Below are 8,230 nucleotides of genomic sequence, written 5' to 3'. Positions count from 1 at the left end.
TAGATGCAATGTTGGCCGGTCACAGTGGCTCAGGCCCTGTAATCCCAATCCTTCTTGGGAGGCCGAGGCGACAGATCACTTAAGCCCAGGAATTTGAGACCAGCCTGGACAACATGGTGAGACCATGTCTCTACCAAAAAGTACAAAAATGAGCTGGGAGTGGTGGTGTGCACCTGTAGTCCCAGCTACTCAGGAAGCTGAAGTGGGAGGATCACTTGAACCCAGAAGGCGGAGACTGCAGTGAGCCGAGATCATGCCACTACACCCCAGCCTAGATGATAGAGTCAGACCCCCATCTCCAGACCAAAAAAAAAGAGAGAGAGAGACAGATGCAATATTTAGGGTTCAACAAGGCTGAATTTCTGACTCCTTTCCCTACGTCGCCAGCATGTTATATTCTGGGTCCTTCATCCTAAACCCCTGTACCTGCCATAGCCACCCTGTGGTACCAACTTTGAGAGCTTGAATCTTCATCCGCTCATGATAATGAGTATCCCATTCAGGTCTCCATGCTCAGCTTGGCAAGAGTGTCTGTCTTCTCATCATGGGACGGTCACATTCATCCAGCACTGACAGGTTCCATTCCCACTAGGGTGGCACTCTATATGGTCTGAGTTCAGGCCTTCCTGGTCCCTCAGTAAGCTCAGCATGGTAACACAATCAAAAAGGGCTAGGCACGGCAGCACCATTTCCCCCCAAGAGGTCTGATGGCTGATCACATAGACTGAAGGAGGTTCTGAAGAGCAGAGGTGGAATGAAGAACGAATCCTGGGCTCTGCTCTTCCTAGGCCTATCTTCCTCCCTCCCAAGATGTTAGCTGACTCATGAGAATCAGAAACCAACTGCAGGCTGGCCTCAGGCCCTTAGGTAGTGCTTCAGCCTCAGCCCTCCTCCACATTCTAGGAACTCTCATATTATGGGTTGAAGTATGCCTTCCCACAAAAATAAAGTTGTTGAATTCCTAACCTCCAGTACCAAAATGAGAAAAGTTCCCTCGTCCCCCTCACAGGGCATGTGATGGGGGTGTGGCTCATTTCTTCAGTGCCTGACTGCTCAAGTCTCTAGGGGAACATAAAGGCAGGCAGGTTGTGGGCCTCCAACCCCACGACCCCACAACAGTGTCTAGGGTTGAATGTTTACAGCTCCTGAAGCCACAGTGGGTGTGTGTTACACGGTGCTCTCTTAGTTTTGTCATTTATAGGCAGCTGGTGTTAACTAGCTCAATTAGACCATCTACCTTGTCCCAGTGACAGAGGGCTTTCTGTATCCCAGGTTTTTGCCTTGGTGTACCAGAAGAAATCAGACCACACCTGGGCTTAGAAAAAGAGTGCAAGGTTTTATTAAGTGGAGGTAGGTCTCAGCAGTTGGGGGAAGTCAAAATTGGATGGAGTGGGAAAGTTTTCCCTTGGAGTCAGCCACTCAGTGGCCTGGGCTCTCCTCCAACCGCTCCAGCCAAATTCCACCTCACTTTGCCAGGCAAACGTTTGTTGTGTGCTCTTCTGCCAGTGTGCTCCCCTGGACATCCAGCTGCTTGTGTCTTGCGGCAGGCCAGGGGAGATCTTGGGAAATGCAACATTTGGGTAGAAAAACAAAAATGCCTGTCCTCACTGTGGTCCCTGGGCACAGACCTGGGGGTGGAGCCCTAGCCAGGGACCATGCCCTTCCCTTCTCCACTTCCATATCATTTAAAGGGACCACACCCTTCCCTTCCCAGCACTTTCCCCCTCCTGTATCAGTACCTGTGAATGTGGCCTCATTTGGAAATAGGGTCTTTGCACGTGATCAGTTAAGATAAGAGTGGGCTCTAACCCAACATAAATGGTGACTTTATAAAAAGGAGAAATGTTGTACACAGAGACTGACACCTATAGAGAGAAAATGTGGTGAGTAGACACTGGGAGAATCTCCATTCGAGTCAAGCAGTTAGTCTGGGGATACCAGAAGCTGGGAGAGAAACCTGGAACAGATTATCCCTCACTGCCATCAGAAGGAATCAAACCTAATGATACTTTGATTTCAGACTTCCAGCTTCCAGGACTGCGTGACGATAAATATCTGTTGTTAAGCTACCGAGTTTGAGGTACTTTGTTACTACAGCCCCAGACAACTAATACAATAGGTGTTATGGACTGAATTGTCTCTCCCTGTCCCAAAATTCATAAATTGAAACCTTTATGCCCAGTGTGATGGCACTTGGAGCTGGGGCCTTTGGGAAGTCATTATAGTTAGACAAACTCATCGAGATGTGTCTCTCATGATGAAATTCATGCCCTTATTAAAATAGACAACAGACCAGGTGTGGTGGCTCAAGCCTGTAATCCCAGCACTTTCGGAGGCCAAGGTGGGTGGATCACCTGAGGTCGGGAGTTCGAGACCAGCCTGGCCAACATGGTGAAACCCCGTGTCTACTAAAAATACAAAATTAGCCAGGTGTGGTGGTGCATGCTTGTAATCCCAGCTACTTAGAAGGCTGAGGCAGGAGAATCCCTTGAACCCGTGAGGTGGAAGTTGCAGTGAGATCACACCACTGTACTCCAGCTTGGGTGATAGAGACTCCATCTCAAAAAAAAAAAAAAAAAAAGACAATAAAGCCAGGTGCTGTAGCTGATGCCTATAATTCCAACACTATGACAGGCTGAGGCAGGAGGATCACTTTAGCCCAGGAGTTCAAGACCAGCTTGGACAAAATAGTGAGATCCCCATCTTCTAAAAATTTGAAAAATGAACTAGGTGTGGCGGTGCACATGTGAGACCCCAGCTACTCTGGAGGTTGAGGTGGGAGGATCACTTGAGCCCAGGAGGAGGCTGCAGTGAGCCACTGCTGTCTAGCCTGGGCTACACAAGGACCTGTCTCAGGAAAAGGAGAAAACAGAGAGACCTCTTTTACTCTCCTTCTTCTCTCCACTCCCCAAGCCCTACAAGCACAAAGAGGACACCACGTGAGCACATAGTGAGAAGGCTGCCACCAACAAGCCAGGAAGAGAGCGTTCACCTAGAAACTGAATTGGCCAGCACCTGGATCTTGGAGTTCTGAGCTTCCAGAACTGTGAGAAAGTTATTTTTTTTTGGCAACTAAATCTATGGTATTGTGCTATGGCAGCCCAAAGTAACTCACATAGTAGAAGGGATGAATTATGGAGATCACAATTCCACGCATCCAGAAAAAGGCTTCCCTGAAAATTAGTCTGAGCAAAATTGGAACGAATTATTTTGAGAACTTTCAAGGGATCTGACAAGTTTGCAAGAGCTAGAGAATGCTTTACAACAGTGCTAATAGAATGCTCTGTGATGACAGAAATCTTTCCACACTGCTCAAAACCAGCTACTGACCACTTGTGACGATTGTGCACTTGAAATGTGACTGGTGTCTGAGGAGCAGAATGTTTATTTTACTTAATTTTAATTCATTACAATAGCTACATGTAACTAGGGGCTACTGGATTGAACAGCACAGCTCGAGTCTTTTAGAGGGAAATAGGACTCACCAAGGTGGATGCTGGCCGCCAAGCAGCAATGGCAGGTAGTACACGCACAAGGGGCAGATGATACAACAAATTCTCCCCAAACCTGGAGATAAGCTCACCCCACCATCTCGCCACTGAAATAGAGTTGATGTTACCAATGTGCATTTTTACATCCTTTTCCATACAGAAAGATCGTTCAACAAGTACTATGGCACTTAAAAAACATAATATTCAATTCATTATTATGACAAAATTAAATTAACAGCTCTTCCTTAAACTTTTAAATTCAATTTACAATGCTCACTATTGGCATTTATTAATCTACCAATTTTTCCCCATAGAACCCATAGAACAAATAATCTACCAAATTTTTAACATTCATTTTTGACAAGGCTTTTGCAGTTTGACCAACTTTAAGAAAAAACTTATAAATTGCATTTTTTAAATCTGACATACTGGACTTTTAAAGCATCCAATTGACTAATGAACAAAACTGCTCCAAATTTTTCGATTCTTAAAAATCTTAAGACAATACTTAATATGGCAAATCTTAATTTCTTAAACTTTGTAAGAATGCTTATCAATTTAGATTGGTGTCAAGTTGAGTTAAAAATCACAGTATACATCGTCTCAGCTATACGCTTTCATGAGTTGAGTTTTTACAATCATTTGAAATGCTTAGAATAGGAAATATGTATAAATTATTTAACATAAAATATTGTTACAAAACATCTGGAGTGTCAGTTTCTCTGGCCAGACTTTATGCTGCAGCACCTTTGCTGCAGTTCTTGTCCTGCGTCCAGGAAGAATTACATACACAGGGAAGAGTCAAGAAGATTAGTCTTCCAATAGTTCAGCTCACCTAGTTAACTCCTGTTCACAATCTTCAAAGTTATCGGAAACCTGCAATCGAGGGTTATAATCCATCCTTCGAAGAGTTTCAAAACAAGACAACATTTGTCTATGAATGTTAAAATGTCCTAGGGTAGTCACAGTCAAAAACACAATTGACAAAGAAATTTGATCACCTGTGTGATTTACAATAAACTAACACAATAACTCGTAATTATAACTGATAACACAAACTCAGATATCAGAACTCTAGAAATCCTGTATAATTTTGGAACACACATTCACAGTTTTCACTAAAATATAACCTGAAGATCAAATACCATCTTATTTCAACAATCTTATATAACTAAACATGTCAAATAATCCTGTTTACCTCTCCTTCTTATATTCCAGGGGTCCTCTGTAGCATCCAAAAGTTAGGGGTTAGCAAAGACAATTTTAAAGCTGTAAAGGCTCAAAACGCTCAATGAGCCTCTAGTCATATCTGTCTTATACTCACTAAATGCTAGTAGCACCTCTCAGTTGTGGTTAAGATGGGAGGATCTCTTGAGCCTAGAAGTTTGAGGATGCAGTGAACTATGATTATGTCACTGCACTCCAGCCTGGGCAACAAAGTAAAATCCTGTCTGAAAAACAAAAACAAAAAACGAATTGCCTATGCTTGGTTATCTCACAATTAAAATAATAAAAATGAAAAAAAAAAAAAAGTATGCAGTCTCTGTAGGTCCTCGAGATTTGTTGGAACTCAGAAAACAATACACCAAAATAAAGGCCGCAGAAGCCAAAGATTTTCTCTGATCTTCTCCTGCCCTCCTGTCTCTGAGTCCCACTCTCCCGGGAGTCTAGCCAAAGAAATGAGAATTTCTCTTCCTCAAGTTAGGCCATAGAAATCAAAACACCTTTTCCCCGGAGCCAGCCATAAAACCTAAAATTAGTACTCTAACTTTCCCTCTGTTTTTCTGTGTAAAAACTGGCCATGAAGAAATTATCTGAACTACCTTATTTGACCATAGATCACAAGACCCCATTCCAGAGAGGATCCAGAAAGAAGGAATGCTGCACAGAGAGGCCAAGAAGAATCTAGACAGACAGGCCTTGCTGGGTTTCCCTACTCGGTTTATTAGCAATCCTATTTCTACATGGCTGCCCATACTTTGTTGAATCTAAAAAATAAAAATGGACAATTTCCACTGTACACAATAATACACGTTAATAAATTGGATGTAAATTGGATAATTCATTACTTTACACATTAATAAATTGGATGCGGCCGGGCGCGATGGCTCATGCCTGTAATCCCAGCACTTTGGGAGGCTGAGGCAGGCAGATCTCAAGGTCAAGAGATTGAGACCATCCTGGCCAACACGGTGAAACCCTGTCTCTACTAAAAATACAAAACTTAGCTGGGCGTGGTGGCGCATGCCTGTAGTCCCAGCTACTGGTGAGCCTGAGGCAGGAGGATTGCTTGAACTCCTCTGGGAGGCAGAGGTTGCAGTGACCGGAGACAGCGCCACTGCACTCCAGCCTGGTGACAGAGTGAGACTCCGTCTAAAATAAAAATAAAAATAAAAAACGAATAAGAAAAAGAAAGAAATAATAATAAATTGGATGCATTTCATCCTATTAATCTTCCTCTTGTCGGTAGTTTTCAGCGAATCTTCAGAGGCCAAAGAGTGTTTCCCCTTAGCCCCTACAGGTTCTCATGCTTAATTTGTTACTCTCATTTAAGACATATTTAAAGTGGCTTCTCCATGAAGATTATTTCTGCATCCATTATTTGGTAACATTGGCCATTTCCTCCTTTGATCTCTGCTCCACACTGATCCACATAAAACATCACTGCCTGTGGGTTTTTTTTGTTTTGTTTTGTTTTGTTTTGAGACGAGTCTCCCTCTGTTGCCCAGGCTGGAGTGCAGTGGCAGGATTTCGGCTCACTACAAGCTCCGCTTCCCGGGTTCACGCCGTTCTCCTGCCTCAGCCTCCCAAGCAGCTGGGACTGCAGGCATCAGCCACCACGCCCGCCTAATTTTTGTATTTTCAGTAGAGATGGGGTTTCACTGTGTTAACCAGGATGGTCTTGATCTCCTGACCCCATGATCCGCCCACCTCAGCCTCCCAAAGTGCTGGGATTACAGGCGTGAGCCACTGGTGCGCGGCCTCTTTTTTTTTTTTTTTTTCCATGTCTTTTCCCTTTTACTGTAAACTATTTGCACTACCAGCGTAGTTATCATTTCTACTGCTTAATAATTGTTTTGGGGAAGTGAATGAATCAACCCACATGAGTTTGTTGCCTATTTGACAATTTATTCTCTTTAGGAATAGTATTAACTTCTAAGGTCCTGGGAGCCAGCCTCTGTACTTGGCCGCTCCGGGGTCCTGCTTCAGTTTCCCAGCTTCTCAGTACTCAGTCACTGTCAATTGTGGGTAATAATTATTTTTGTCCATCAAAATACTCTGTATGTGAATGAGTTTTAAAATCTGCTGAGTAATACAGTGTCGACCGAGTTAATGGTTTGCCAGGAGGCTTGATCAGCTGCTGTCCACTCCCGGCATTTTAATTTGGAGCGTCATCTAGTGTCTGCAAGCACAAACAACATCCTACATTGTAAATGCCTTTGGCCACAGAGATTGAAGCCAAAGCAAACCTATGCTTTGAATTGTTATTCTTCAGCAGTTCTGCTAGCCTTGAAAAATCTAAAAGTTTAAAAAAACTTTATATTTCATTATCGGCCTAAACTGTTTAAAATTGCTAGTTGGCAATTTTAATGAGAACTTTTTTTATTTCACAGATTAATATACAATGGAGGGGGTTCTTATTCTGTTGGACTGTTATATAATCTCCACTTTAGTGCAGTCTGCTTTATGGGGTCTTGTTTGAGATGTGTGTGTGTTTACGAGAATGTGGTTTACAATCAAAATATTGGGCTGCTCTTAGGCACATTGTAAAGTCACAAACCTGTATTCTTATTGGTACATAATGATTAATAACATTATTACAGCCATGATCACCATAATTATTGCTATATCTAAATAATGAACTTTATAATTTTGCTTCCTATCAGGCAAGAGACAATTCCAATGTTATCATGTTTGTACAGCAGTATTTATTTCTGTCATCCTCCTCAGTGTGGTCATTTTCCTTCAAAAATGAAAAGAATTAATATTTTTATGTTTCCCTTAAAGACCCTATTTTTAACCTCCACTCCCAGGTAAACTGGTCTAGACCCTCCTTTTCATATCATCTCTGATATCTTTTGCACAGCCACTATTACCTACCTTTTTCTAGATCCTTATTCTTCAAACACCACCATGAAGGTAGAGCCTGTCTTAATTACTTTATTGTCCCCTGAACTCAGTACATCGTTGGGCTTCTTGAAGGTGCTGATCAGTTGTTTGTGGAGTGAATGAATCAGCAACATGACTTTTCTAGACCACTGAAACAAGAGTCCAAGACACTTGTTCCCTCCCATGTTCTTGCCCGCTTGTGCAATCCACGCAGTCTCATGGCTTCTCAGTGCCTCAGAATTATCCCCTGTGAAACAGGCATATGAACTATATAATCACATATATGCATTATAAATAAATATTTTTATAATATTTTTAAAGGTTATATAACAATTTCTGTCCACTGAAAAAGACAGAAAACTAAGTGTTCAGTTAGAGGTTAAAAATTACCGGCCAGGTACTATGGCTCACTCCTATTATTCCAACATTTTGGGAGGCTGAGGTGGGCAGATCACCTGAGGTCAGGAATTCGAGACCAGGCTGGCTAACATGGCGACCCTGTCTCTATCAAAAATTTTGCAATTAGCCAGATGTGGTGGCTCACACCTGTGGCCCCAGCTACTCAGGGGGCTGAGGCAGGAGAATCGCTTGAGCCTGGGAGGTTGAGGCTGCAGAAAAATAAAAATATA

Source organism: Macaca thibetana, chromosome 4, assembly GCF_024542745.1.
Source record: "Macaca thibetana thibetana isolate TM-01 chromosome 4, ASM2454274v1, whole genome shotgun sequence".
In the NCBI taxonomy this organism is placed as follows: Eukaryota; Metazoa; Chordata; class Mammalia; order Primates; family Cercopithecidae; genus Macaca; species Macaca thibetana.
Note: the sequence above shows the minus strand (reverse complement) of the source record.